At 42.7% G+C, this 13,529-nt stretch overlaps 1 long non-coding RNA gene across 3 annotated transcripts in view; it reads right to left on the bottom strand.

The window, feature by feature from the left end:
* Positions 1 to 4,729: 4,729 nt before the first annotated feature.
* The window catches only part of LOC107033693 (uncharacterized), a 73,996-nt gene continuing 65,196 nt past the window's right edge, over positions 4,730 to 13,529 (bottom strand). For all 3 annotated transcript variants that reach the window (XR_012061624.1, XR_012061623.1, XR_004188240.2), the window contains 3 exons: positions 13,006 to 13,226; positions 8,889 to 8,998; positions 4,730 to 5,672 (listed from right to left, as the gene is read on the bottom strand). This is a non-coding gene — a long non-coding RNA (uncharacterized lncRNA). The remainder of the gene's footprint in view (positions 5,673 to 8,888; positions 8,999 to 13,005; positions 13,227 to 13,529) is intronic.

The raw sequence follows: 13,529 nt of genomic DNA, 5'->3' as shown, positions 1-13,529 counted from the left end.
TATTCCCCATACGTTACCCACAACTGTCTTATTAAAGTTTGAATCAGATCAAGTCGTTCCGCTTTGCAAACTACTCTCGTGATTTTCCATGGTATTCAGAAGGATATCCAGAGTCCCTACCGAGGCCCCCTGTGATCCGGTCCCTCACCCGTCTCTGCAGCCTCAGTTCTCACCGTTCTGCTCCAGCCCATCTTCACCGCCCAGACGGTCCCCACCAGGACAGATTTGTTTGTAACTCCAAGTCTTGTACTTACACTTCTCCCGGCCTGGGAGGCTTTTCTTGTCTGTTATCTACGTGGCTTATTCTTTTGCTTCATTCAGGACTTTGTTCAATTTTACCCTCAGAGAGGACTTTTCTGACCACATTATTTAAAATAGCACGCACATTATTTCCTATTCAATCATTTTCTCTCCTAATATGCTTTATGTTTCTTTGTGGCAATTATTAGTACCTGGCAGTACATCATATATTTATTTCCTTACTGGTTTATTGTCTGTCTTTCTTACTAGACTTATATTCATAGGACCACAAATAACGGGTTTAACCAGGAAATTTCAAACCACCTTTAAATGAATTCTTTCATAAGATGAGAATTACAGAGGCTTCCAACGGTTGCTTAGAGGAAAAAAGAGAGGATTCAGGTGGAATTAGGTTATTAAGGACCTGGGAGTTGATGGTTATGTATTTTATAGATAGTAGTGTGTATCTGTTAATCCCAAACTCCTAATCTAGCAAAAGACCAAGCTGATTATTATTTTTTTAATCGTTTTTCTTTTTAAAATTGGGTTGTTTGAGATCTCTTTTCTTCTTTGTTCTTTTCCTTTTTTTAAAAGAAATTTTTCTTATTATTTTTTTACATTGATGTACTGGGAATTGAACCCAGCATGGACTCTACCCCTTGAACTATACCTTCCCCTCCAAAGCCGATTAGTTATACTTTGACAATACATATTGAATTAAGATTTTTTATTCCATTTTCCCTTCAGAGAGTTCATAATTGAGGGAGAGAGAGTCAGAGGAAGCCCTGGGCCATCCCTTCCTTCTCAGCGGGTCACTACACAGCAGAGGAGGTAGGCTGTCACCAGACCCAGCTCACCTTTCTGCTCTGAGGGCCGACTCAGGCCACTTCTCTAAACAGAGCCATGTTAGAAGCAGCAGAAAGCCAACTAATGGGCAACAATGACAACACTGACCCACCTGCAGTTGGACATCATCTGCTCTGAAACGAACCTCTTAAAGCTTTTCTTCCCATTAGTGGATGGTTTTCAGAAATATTCCAAAGGAGATGAATCTGGCTCTTTATTTATCTGCAATTCTTAGGCCTTCTATGACTTCAACTTCAGGCTTGATTTTCTGCAGTACTTCTGCAGGGAAGCCAGGCAGAACACATGAACAGACCCTGCAGGCCACCACTGAGGCATCTGATCAAAGGCTCCTTGTTGTGCAGAGCCTGCATTCATGGGAACATTCTTATTACTCCTGTAATTAGTTCTGATCAGAGTGTCCCACAGAGAATGAGGTTTCTAGATGGCAAGTGGTCAGACGCAGGTGAGTGGTAGGGATGTGGGATGCAGATGGCAGACTGGAAGGAGAGATGGGAAATGTGTCTTCAGGCTTCAGTTCAGAATATTTCTGATTTTTATATGGACATTAAATTTGGTCAGGCTGAAGCACCATTTGCTCTAAGAGGGGGTGATGTACACGTATCCCTATGACTTCTACAGAATACATTGAAGCTGGATGTGGCAGCCCAGGGGACGGACAGATTAGAGTGACACCTACGTTCCAGGATGCCTATGATCTCAAGTTCACAAAGAGGAAAATAATACAAATATTTTGCCTGTGTAGTTCTAGGTGAAATTATTTTGACCGTTGCCGGATGGTGTAAGGTCAGAGATCATGTAGTCTTTCTTAGATCACAAGAATGACGATTTTTCTTGATGAGTCAGCAGACTGTTTCCGATGGCCCGGGGTCTGTGCCAGGTGTGTCTAGATAAACACCACACAGCCCCCCATCCCTCAAGGAGTTCATACTGTATCATGGAAGAGACAAATTTAAATACTTTCAAAACAATGTGGTAAGAGGCACTTGGCATCACGTATACTGTATGTTCAGAGGGGCTCTCGCACTGCCTGGGGCAGGGTTCTAGAAGGTAGGGAAGGTGTCCGAGAGGAAGTGCATTCTGCACTGACATCTGAAGGATTCCAGCAAATCTCTAGACCAGGAGAGTGCCTGGTGGGGACGGGATTCTCGGCAGCTTGCGTGTCACATTCAGAGGACTGGTCGTGTCTAAGAGCACTTTGCACTTAGGGAAGGAAGGTCAGTGAGGCTAGAGGTTGTGAGGAACTAATGGAAGCTAAGGCTGAAAAAAAGCAGCAGCTAGGTGATGAGAAGGTGTGACGTTAAATCAGGGAGCGTGGAATTCCTCACACACGCAGGGGGGAATTCTTTGGGGTTTTAAGGAGGAGAGTGACACAGATTAGTCATTAAAAGTGAGAAAAGTGGATTGTTCACTCTAAAGAACAGCACTGGGGAGACTAGCAAGGGGTGTGAATTAATGCCGTGGGGAGCGAGGGGCGGGGACTTAGTTGGGGGACATTAAGGAATAGAATTGTAGCACTGACGGGGGTGAGGGAGTGGGAAAGTAAAGGAAAACTCCCAGATGTATGGCATGGAAAATAGATGGTATGGTGATGCCACGGGTTGAAAAATAAACCTAGTTCTGAGCGAGTGTAAATTCAAACATTCGGAGCTTGAGATTTTTATGGGCTAATCAAGTGGGAATGTCTACTTGTCAATTATAAGCGTATTTCTGGGATGGAAATGTGATGTCCATGCTGGTGATTTGACAGTTAATCAGTGGACAGATAGTGGTTGAAGCCATGGGAATAAATGCCACCACTGACAGTTTATCAAAGGAAAGGGAAGGAGGGCACTTCTGCTTCAGAAAATATGGCAGACCAGAAACTTGAAGACCCACTCACTGAAGACACACAAAAACATAGGACACAATGTTGCCAATCTTTTTTTCCAATCTTTTTTTTAAAAGCACCTTTATTGTGATATGATTCCCATTCAATAAATTACACATATTCCACATGTACTATTTGATGAATTTGATAGATGTCTACAGCCAGAAAACCATCACCACAATCAAGATAGCTAACATTTCCATCACTCCCCAAGAAGGGCAATTTTCAAAATTTCTTATTTATCCCTTCTAACCCCCTTCTCTCCCTGGTAACCATAAGTTTCTTTCTCTATGTCTGTGGGTCTGTTTCTCTTTTGTAGTTAAGTTCATTTGTGTCTTTTTTTTTTAGATTCCACATATAAGTGATATCATATGGCATTTTTCTCTCTTTCTGGCTTACTTCACCTAGAATGACTATCTCCACATCCGTCCATGTTGCTGCAAATGGTATTTATTCTTTTTAATGGCTAAGTACTATTCCATTGTATATATATACCACTACTTCTTTATCCAGTCATGTGTCAATGGACGTTTGGGTTGTTTCCATGTCCTGGCTATTATAAACAGTGCTGCTGTGAGCATTGAGGTGCATGTGATTTTTGAATTAGAGTTTCCTCCTGACATATGCCCGGGAGTGGGAAGGCTGAATCATAAGGTAAGTCCATTTTTAGTTTTTTAAGGAACTTCCACACTGTCTTCTCTAGTGGCAATGCACTCCATATTATTGAAGTAGAGCCATGCTCAGAAAATAACGGGTATTTCTAGGGGCCAGACATGAAGTGCAGTGAGCTTGGCCTGTTCAAGAATCAGAGAGCAGTCTGCCAGGGCTGGAAGAGAGTGACTGGGGGAGTGTGGTACAGGCAGGATTCAGACCACGTGGGGACCTGACAGGCTGGGATCAGGAGCCTAGACTTCCAGTCATCCCTTGGTAACCATGGGGCACTGGTTCCAGGACTCCCCCCAGTTGCCAGCATCCACGGATGCTGACGCCTCTTGTATAAAATGGCAGAGGATTTGCATGGAACTTATGTGCAGCCACCTATAAACTTTAAATCATCTCTAGATTATTCATGGTATCTGGGGCAACGTGAATGCTACATAAGTAGTTGCCAGCGTGTGGCAAATTCAAGTGTTGCTTTTTGGAACTTTCCATTTTTTTCCAAATATTCCATCCACAGTTGGTTGAATCTGCTGGATAGGGAGCTCTTAGATAAGAACAGTGGACTGTATTCTCAGTCTAATCTAAAACAGACAACACAAAGTAAAGCAAACCAAATCAGCTGTTTTAATTAGCAGAATTTAGAGCACTGGTTCAGTGACACAGGGCTAAGAGCTGACTGTTAAAGCTAACAGCGTTCATCTACAGGAGCACATTCTGGAGCTATCTATCACCTCAGGTCTGAGCTTCTGTTTCCTCATTTGCTTCCTTAAGCTGAACTACATCGTTACCCAGAAGCTCCTGGTTTTCAGCACACCACTGTAATCTTTTCTGCAGGTGACTCATTTCTTATGTGTTTCTTCTGAAATTTTTATTTCATATAATTTTTCACCTATAAGATAAAGCAACTCGGTAACCCAAATGTAATTTTTTCAAAATATGGAAATAACTAAATTAAAATATTTCACATGAAAACCAATGCCTATCTAACGAAAGTATTATGAAAAAATAAGAGGCAAAAAAAAAAAAAAGGATGTAGGAAGGTTGTGTCCAGTCTAGTGTGTTAGTAAAAGAAAGCTGTGTTCACAGTCGGAATGCTCACAGTTTGTATGATTTTATTTAACACAACAAATACATGATGGGAGCGATGATTATTATTCTACTTTATAGATGAGGAAAGTACATTTCTTAACAAATAGGTTATTGGATTTTATTTGTATATATCTTACACTGAAGATCATACAATCACAGAGAAAAGACCCTTCCTTTGGCAAACAAGGGCTCCTCTGATCGACCTTTCCGGCCCTATGCCCTGCCCGCCTGTGGCCCAGGACAGGTGTACTCAGTGACACACCCATGAGACACAGCTGCACGGCCTCCCTCCTCCCCTCCCAAGGCCCTCCACCTGCCAGGACCCAGCTCAAACGCTTCTCCTCCCTGAAACCCTTACTAGCACCTACCTGTTTATTTCTAATTTTTTTAGTATTAAACTTTTCTGCATTTTTAGCTTACTCCTTTGTTTTTCTCAGTGAGGAATGCCATATTCACCCTCGTGTCTTCTACAAACATAGCACGGTGTTGTCTGTTCATTTGTCAAACACTTGAGAGGTTATGTTTCAGGCTCAGGGATAAAAAGGGTGACCAGGCCCTGGAAGATCCAGGTCTGGCTGGGAGGGCACACAACGCCATGAATTCAAAATAACATTTGAGTTTCTTCAGCCTTGCAGTTATTGCTGCTGAAACCAATCAAATGCAAATACCTCTTAATAACTAATTTTTAAAAGTTTCTAAAATTACAGTGTACTTCTAGGAATAGCATTTTGCTTATATTATCTAATTGCTATCACTTAAACTCAAGTTCAGCACAGTCACGAGTATAAAGTACCCATTCCAGCTGGGCGTGCTCCCTGTGGTGCGCGCACCTGCTCTCTGGCTTGGCCTCTCTCTCTTCACTTTTCCCAAGTCTGTGTCAAGAGCTTGCTTGTCTTGCTTCAGTCTTTTGAGGTCTTCCAATAAACCGGTTTTCTCTTTCTTGATATTCCTAGAAATACAAAAGCAAATTATTCCTCACCACGACAGATTGAGATATAGGCTCTCTTTCACCCCTTTCATCCTAAATTCTGCTGCTGATTATCTTTCCTAAATTTTAGCTGATCTTATCCCGCCCCCCTTCAAATGATGACGAGCCTCCCAGAGCTTCCCGGAGCCCGCCAGAGCCAGCTCTGAGGTGTGCCCAGCACAGCTGCAGGGCCCTTCCCACCGCCCTCTCACTGCTCCCAGGTGCCGACGACCTCCTAACTAGCCCGCCTCTCCCCTCCTGGCACCTGCAGTCTGTCCTCCATGCTGGAAGAGGTGAATTGTTTTGAAGAGTCCATTAATATCACTCCTCCATCTGAAACTCTCCGGTGGCTCCCCTCTCAGGGTAAATCCGAAGTCCTTATTACCACGATGTTCATTGTCACACAACCCAGTGTTGCCCACTCCTCTGACGCATGTCCCACAAATCTTCCCCCTCCTGCTCCACTCCGGCCGCAGAGACCTCCTGGCTGGCTGGGAACCCGCCCAGCACACTCCTACCCCAGGGTGCTGGCACTGACTGCTTCCCCTGCCTGCAGCTCTGCCCTCTGGAGCCAGGTGTCTCACTCCTGCACTGGCTCAGGACTTCTGTTCAGGTCCAGCCCCAGGAGGGCCTTCCCTGATCACTCTTTCTAAAATGGCAACCAGGTGTGCTGCTTTATTTCCTTCTCTAAACACTCATCGGCACCTGACGCAGTATATATTTACTAGAAAGCAGAACTTGATTTTGCTCACCCTTGTGTGACAAATGCAGAAAGAAAAATGCTTGGCCCAACTTTCCACACAATTCTCAATACCCTCATTCCTCTGCTTCACAGAGTCACACTTATCCTTCAAGACTGAGTTCAAGTGCGGCTCTTCCTGATAACCCCTCCCCACCTCCCCATGAAACTTCCATGTCGCTCCAGCACAGCACTCAGGGCTGTGATTCCCACAACCCTGACCTGTGTGTGGGCCTTTTCACATTAACAAGCTACAAGTTCTGTGGGGACCGACACTGATGTCACCACCTGGTTACCTGACGGCCCTAAGCAGAAGGCAGGTGCTCAGTAAATGAACATAGGCCTCAACTCACAACTGCTGAAGGAACTCCCGCATTCATGGCAGGACACTTGGTACAGTTCAGTTTCAAAATGAAAATTGTCAGAAATTTTGTATCACATTACCTTAAAACCCAGCCTTACCAAGAAAATGAATCTATCCATAAAGCCCTGTATTATCATGGGTTTTGGCTGCATCATTTCATTGCTGAATGTTCTGTGTGACCTTCTGTGGATGTCATTTCAGGACAGTTACTGAGGTTCTTCAAGATTTTACTGTGAGACACACTCAGGGGCCTCTGGCTGCCTCTCTGACCTTGTCCATCACTCTGGTCCTTACTCCTTTCAATACAAAATATTCAGCTTTTAAAAATTACAGACTAATGCACAGTGGAACTCTTTGTCACTGAAGATAAAAAGTTGATTTTCTCTAAAGAGTAAAATACTAAATGAGGAGTATAATTTAAGGGAAATGTTTATGTGGCATCTAAAAGAACGGAAACCCTAAGAGTGTTGATTTATTAGGAATATAAAAATACTTCCTGCCAATTCTCAGAGAAAAAACAAATCAATGTCCCAGAAAGATTTGCTGCATTTTTCCCATGGGGTCTGTGCCCCCTGTCATATCATTCTAGACTCCCTTCTGAGAAACACAAATTTCCAGTCAAACACATGGAAACCAACTAACCAACCAAATACAGTCTACCACCTGAACCATAGAATCAATTTTTCTGTTTTCCCAGAGACATTATAAAGAGTTTAGGACTTCATATGTGGTCACCTAACCCCAATGTACTAAAGAAATCATTTATTTCATTATGAAAATTAGAGCTTCAGTTTTGGACCCTGGAATAGATCTTCTGTTTGAAATACCAGGCAATATAAGATGTGAAATTTTGAAACACTTTACTGAAGTATTTGGAAAGAAAGCAGAGGTAAATCTTCATGCATCAGAACTGGGCAGATCATTAGCCTTGGCCTGGGGAAAGGAGCTTCCCACTCCAGTTTATACAAAAGTGCCCTCACATGCTAAGCTGTGTAGTTTCTAGCTTTGTCTGTACAATGTGTGTCTTCTTCTGCTTTGTGTGAAAGATCAGTGTGAGCTACCAGCAGCCCTGCCTCTTATGCCCTAAGTTATCTTACAAAAAAAAAAAATGGAAGAAGTATGTGAATAAATGTAACACACATGACATTCACAGCCAAAGAAGTTTCTTCTGACAGCAGTCCTATTTGAATGTCTAGATGAATGACCAGTCACTTCCTAAAAGAATACAGGACCCTAGCTTGCCCATGGCTGTCGGTTCAGCTCCTTCACTTAACACGTTAAAGGTGGATGTAGTGACATCCAGAGCCCTTATGGTGTGGAGCATGATTCCCAGGTAGGTGCTAGTGCTCCGCCACCCGCCACGGTGAGTGCTGGTTCTCACCACTCATAGGCTCCCCTTCTCTGGAGAAATGCCCTTGACAAATGGCAGCCCCTGCCCCTGGCCCAGAGGATACCCCCACCCACTTCCTGGGGCACACTTCATCCAGGGACTGACTGGCTGGGGGGGGTGCAAATGGCTTTCCTCCACTTGCCTCAGTTGGGGACCAACTCTGGGGTACAGTCTATTCTCTGAGCTTCCTGGTGAGAGAATAATGATGCCAGCCTCTGGCTGGAACCATGGTCTCACTTGCTCTCCCTCCCCCTCCCCACCCCCACCTTGCTGCTCTCACTCCCCTTCTGAGAGTTATCCTGCAGGAAATCCCCTTCACAAGGGCCTCCAGCTCAGGATCTACTTGTTCAGAACCTGACTTAAGACAGTAAATGACACTGTATATTTATTTTACTATTATTACTAAAAGCATCATTACTGAGATGCATTACATAAATGTCCCAGGCTTAATGACTGACCAAGAGGGCTGTTCAGTATCCTAAAACTGATGTCAAATTCAAATATGAATATGCTGAAAATACTGGTGTGTACTAGTCATCTAATGCCAAAAGAAAACCCATTGAAAACTAAAAATGTGAAAGTTACAAAACTGAAAATCAGTATATAATTTTTAAAATTTCTAGGTATAACTAAATGTATTATTAATATAACAATAAAATGCTTAGAAAGAATCGATTTGATTTTAAGAATTGAAAAAGGACTTACTTTAAGGAAACTAATTTGCTGAATAAACTCTGGTTTTCCTTGAACATTCGCTCCTCATTTTTGTTTTGTTCTTGGAGATCTTTCACTTGATTATACAATTTTTCATTTTCCTTTTTATAAACAGAAAGTTACATTTTAGTTAAGTTACATTTTATTTAACTCAGTAGTACCTATATAACATTAGCATATCTGCTCATGAAAGATACAACCTTTAAATATTTTTAGTCTAATTTCTTCAGATTTTGAGTAAGCTTTAAAATCTTTTCCAAACTGTTTCAATTTTCTTGGAAGACAATTGCTAGCTGAAAACAATTCTTTCCAAAATGCTCAAAACACTTAGTAAACAACAAAGTGCAGAACTTCTCAAAGCCAATGAACCAGTCAGTATAATGTACTGCATTTCACAGTAAGTGGGCAAGTGACTGCAGGAAAAACCACGTCCCGATTTTGCATACCAGGGATGGAAAGGCCAATGGGGCTGTTTGTGTGATAGAAAAGAACAAACTCGACTCCATATTAGATCCGTTCCTTTGACTTTAACCCTGTGCCCTGTTTCCTAGGCTCAGTCTTGCCAGCTCTGCACCTTTTGTGAAACAATGTTGTCAATAGCCTGAAATATACAGGAGAGCCTATTCTCAAGGCTCTGACTTTTAAGGATATTAATGCATTTCCATTCACATAAAGATAACAAGTTGCAGAATACAAAATAACATTTATTTTGTTGGAGGTTTACTGGGGCACCATGATATGACCTACGTGGATAGCTGCAAGAACACAGGATTCCAAGAACAAAGAATTCCCATGCCAAGAAGTTTGCAACAACCAAGCAAGTAGGAAAGGAGCCTGAGTTCTGACTTGGGGAAGGAAGTTCTCCAGGACCTTAGTCTGCCATCTTCTTGGTCTGCCTGCTCTCTGAATGGCTTTCTAAATAAAGTAGCTATTTCTTTCCCCAAGACCCTGTCTCCTAATTTACTGGCCTGCTGTGTGGGGAGCAGAATGAGTTTGGACTTGGTGAAATTTGCATCTTTTATTCTGCTTTTGGCCCATCTTTCTGTGGTGAGGAAATTGGATGGAGCCACAGTGGGTAGCCAGGATTTTTTCTGGAACTCTCTGTGAGACTAGGTGTTTCTGGAAGATTAGGATGAGGCAGAGCAAAGCCTAGACCCAGCTCAGCAACTGGCTTGAGCTAAAGAGGGGCTCAAACAGTGAGATCAGGGGCAATCTGTGCTTAGATGTTTTGGCTTATTAACCTCTTTAAAATTAAGATTCTGATGAAAACCAAGGACCTTTGGGAATTTAATGAAACTTTGAACTGTCTTACCATGCCTGGCCTAATGCCTGGCAGATGGCCTGTGCTTAATTATCTGCAGAATTCTTAAAACACAGAAAAATACATACATATGTTAACATACAAGTCATGTGTTCTGTGTGTGTGTGTGAGGGGTGGCGGCACGCTCCACACAGCAAGCACAGAATGGCAGGCAGAGGGTCTGGATGGCTCTCACTGACTCTAGGGTTATGTGTCCTGCAAAATCAGTACCATTTCATTTGCAGTAAATGCTGTCATCTCTGATGCGGTAATGCTTTCTCTGGATGTCCCTGGAGTGAAAATGCTTCTTACTGGCAGGCTCAAGACTTAGGCTACTAAGAAAATGGTAGTGAGACAGAAGAGGGAGGGAGTTAAAAAAGGGATGGGAGTGGTGGGGAGGAAATGAAGGTGAGATCTCATGCTGGAGATCATCAAACCTGTCCTGCCTGCCTGTCAGGTCAGCGTCACCAAGATGCCATCACACAGAACAAATGCCTGACTTTTACAGGACACACATTTTCTCCCACTTTTAAGTCAAATTTTTTTTCAATCTCAGGGCATTGGCAATTGATTTCAGATTCATATTTCTGAATATAATATCAAAGCTAGCCAATATTATCTATTGAAAAACATTACAGAAAATGAAAGAAAAATAGGACAGTTTCTAAGGAAACATGGTTATAAAATTAGTAACAGGCAACACGCATTAACTGGTTACTGTGTGGAGGGCACTCAGGTTGGTCTGCACTGTCTTTTTTTTTTTTTAATGACTTAAATATATATAGTTCCTAATGTGGCTTTAATGTCACACAAGTGGCTTTTAAGTATAAAGCAAGAGAAAACAAGGGTAGCCAAGAAAAGCCCTCCTGGGCCTCTGTTCTCTGAGCCTGTGGAAGGCTGCATCGGCCCAGCCGAGCCCCAACAGGTGGGTTTAGCAGCAGCTGTGACAAAGACCCCGTGTCCCTCAGGGAGAGCCAGGGCATAGGCCCTGAGTCATCAGAAGCCTGGTTTCCCACGGGGGCATGGGCCCCTCTGGGCCCGTGGCTCACTACGCCAGTGAAAACCCCCTTAGTCCACATTCTTTTAACTCCGACTAGGGAAGGGGGTGATCCAGCAGGCAGGCCAGGGGCAGAATCAGCCCGCCTTTGCTGTATGGCTCTGAGAAACAGGCATTGTCTTATCTTAATTTCACAACCATTCTTATGAGACAGGAACTGTCAGTCTCATTTCCATATCACGGATGGGAAAACTGGCTCAGAGGGGGGATGTGATTTGCCTAAGACTTCACAGCAGGTAGTGAAGCAAAGCCTAAAGCCAGATTTTTTCAATCCAGAACCCATGCTCTTAACCACTTTGATTCTGCCCATGACAAATGCGCAGACCAGTCAATTGATTACTTCCTCTAACTGCCAGAATTCCCATTACCTGTTAAACAGACACAAATATTTTTAAATGCCTTATTTTTAAAACCAAAGGATCTCAAAGCAAACTGATTATGTGCTGAAGAAACATACCTGTTGACATCCCTGAACAAGTGTCTCTTTTTCCTATTTATTTGTGGATTTGCTTTGATTTTTCTTCAGTGACAGGAGCCTATGGTTCCTGAAAATGCAACCACCTTTGATTTTTGTTTGATTCTTCAAAACTACTTCATTGAGAAAATACAGAATTTTTTTTTTTATTTGGAAAAGGAAATGATGAAGTGAGGAAGAATAAAAGAAAACAAAGTGCAGAGACCTAAACCTGTCTTACAACTGAGACAGGAAGGGGGCAGGGCACAGCCATTCAAGGAATGCTACAGCAATTAACATCAAAATGGTGAAAGATTCAACCCCCAGTAGGCCTTGAGGCTCAGGATGATAAGAGATTTAACTTCTAGTTGAATTTGAGTTCATTATATGGCCATTGTAATATATTAACATGGTGAATAACACACCCACAGGCACCGTGGCAATCCCAAGGCTAGCCACAAAAGGTCAAAGAGTGGAAAATGGCCAGCTTCCTGGGAATCCCAGCCCCTTCCCCTAAGACTGGTCCTTCCACTTATTAGCATATGAAGCCACCAAGCCCAGGAAAACCAGCAACGTGGCGCCTCACGGCCTCTCTCTCTCTCTCCCTCTTCTGAGAGGGCCCGCATTCTGTCTATGGAGTGTGTACCTTTTAATCTGAGCACCAACCCCCCACACCTTTTGGCCTTTCTCTTGCCTTTCAATGTATCTCTCTGAATAAATCTACCTTCACTCAACTGTGGCTCACTCTTGAATTCTTTCCTGCATGAAGCCAAGGACCCACACTTGGCGGGGCACGTCCCAGGGGCTTAACTGAGACCTGGGACATACCCCTTCTCATGCCTCACATCTGTTTTCTTGCATCACAACCACACTGGAATTAGCTTAACATCAGCAACAGTTAATTCATTACAGGATGTTTTGTGCTGATGGTTCTGACAATAGAATTAACTCAAAAATGCTACACAGTGTCATTCTCTGAACTTAGCCTTTCTATAGTAATATTTCTGAAACTGTCTTCTTTGAAGGTCACCGTGAACTAAGGGATTTATTTTCAAAAAAGACTGCTATCAAGAGAATGATCAAAATGAGCCAATTTAAATTCTGATTTTTTCCCCAGGGGTTTGATTTAGGCCCTTCTGTTAGGAGGCACTCTCAGGAACCTTGTTGGTGTTTGCTGTGACAAATGCATCAAGTCAAAGAGCTGCAGGGACAGTGGATGACAGTGCATTTAGCAGGGAGGACTAAAAAAGTTAATTTTTCACAAATAAAAGAAAAAATAGGACAATGTGTCTAGTACCTTGGTTCAAAGAATATAATTGTCTTGACTAAGTTTGAAGACTTCCTCTTCCTGCTGTCTTTGTAGTCTCTCATCTTAACTTCCAGCTCTGTTTTCTGAGAATGTGACTTTAATCCGCTCCCTGAGGGCTGCGCCCCTCTGCTTTTCCCCTCTGCTTGCTGAACGCTTTCAGACATAGTCAGTCCTGCTTCCTTGTTCCCACCACCGTATCCTGAAGAATCCTTTTAAGGAAAAGCATTACTTCAGTGTGTAGAGTTATATATTAGATTTGAACACAGGGGGTTAGGGAAAAATACCACAAAGAATGAAAATGACACAGTTAACAATGTTCTACTACACAAGAAAAATCAAGAAATATTCAATAGGAGTGAGTGATTGCAGCATCACTCAGTGCAGAAGAAATTTCATATATTTCATTATTTATAATTTAATTTCAACTTATAGACCATACAACCATTATGAATATTACTGTGAAATTCAATGCCTACATTTGGAAACAACACAGGAATCATTTTCTGTGGGGC

The sequence above is a fragment of the Vicugna pacos genome, chromosome 19 (assembly GCF_048564905.1).
Source record: "Vicugna pacos chromosome 19, VicPac4, whole genome shotgun sequence".
Classification (NCBI taxonomy): Eukaryota; Metazoa; Chordata; class Mammalia; order Artiodactyla; family Camelidae; genus Vicugna; species Vicugna pacos.
The sequence above is the reverse complement of the archived record's forward strand: the minus strand, read 5'-3'. Positions and strand labels throughout refer to the sequence as shown.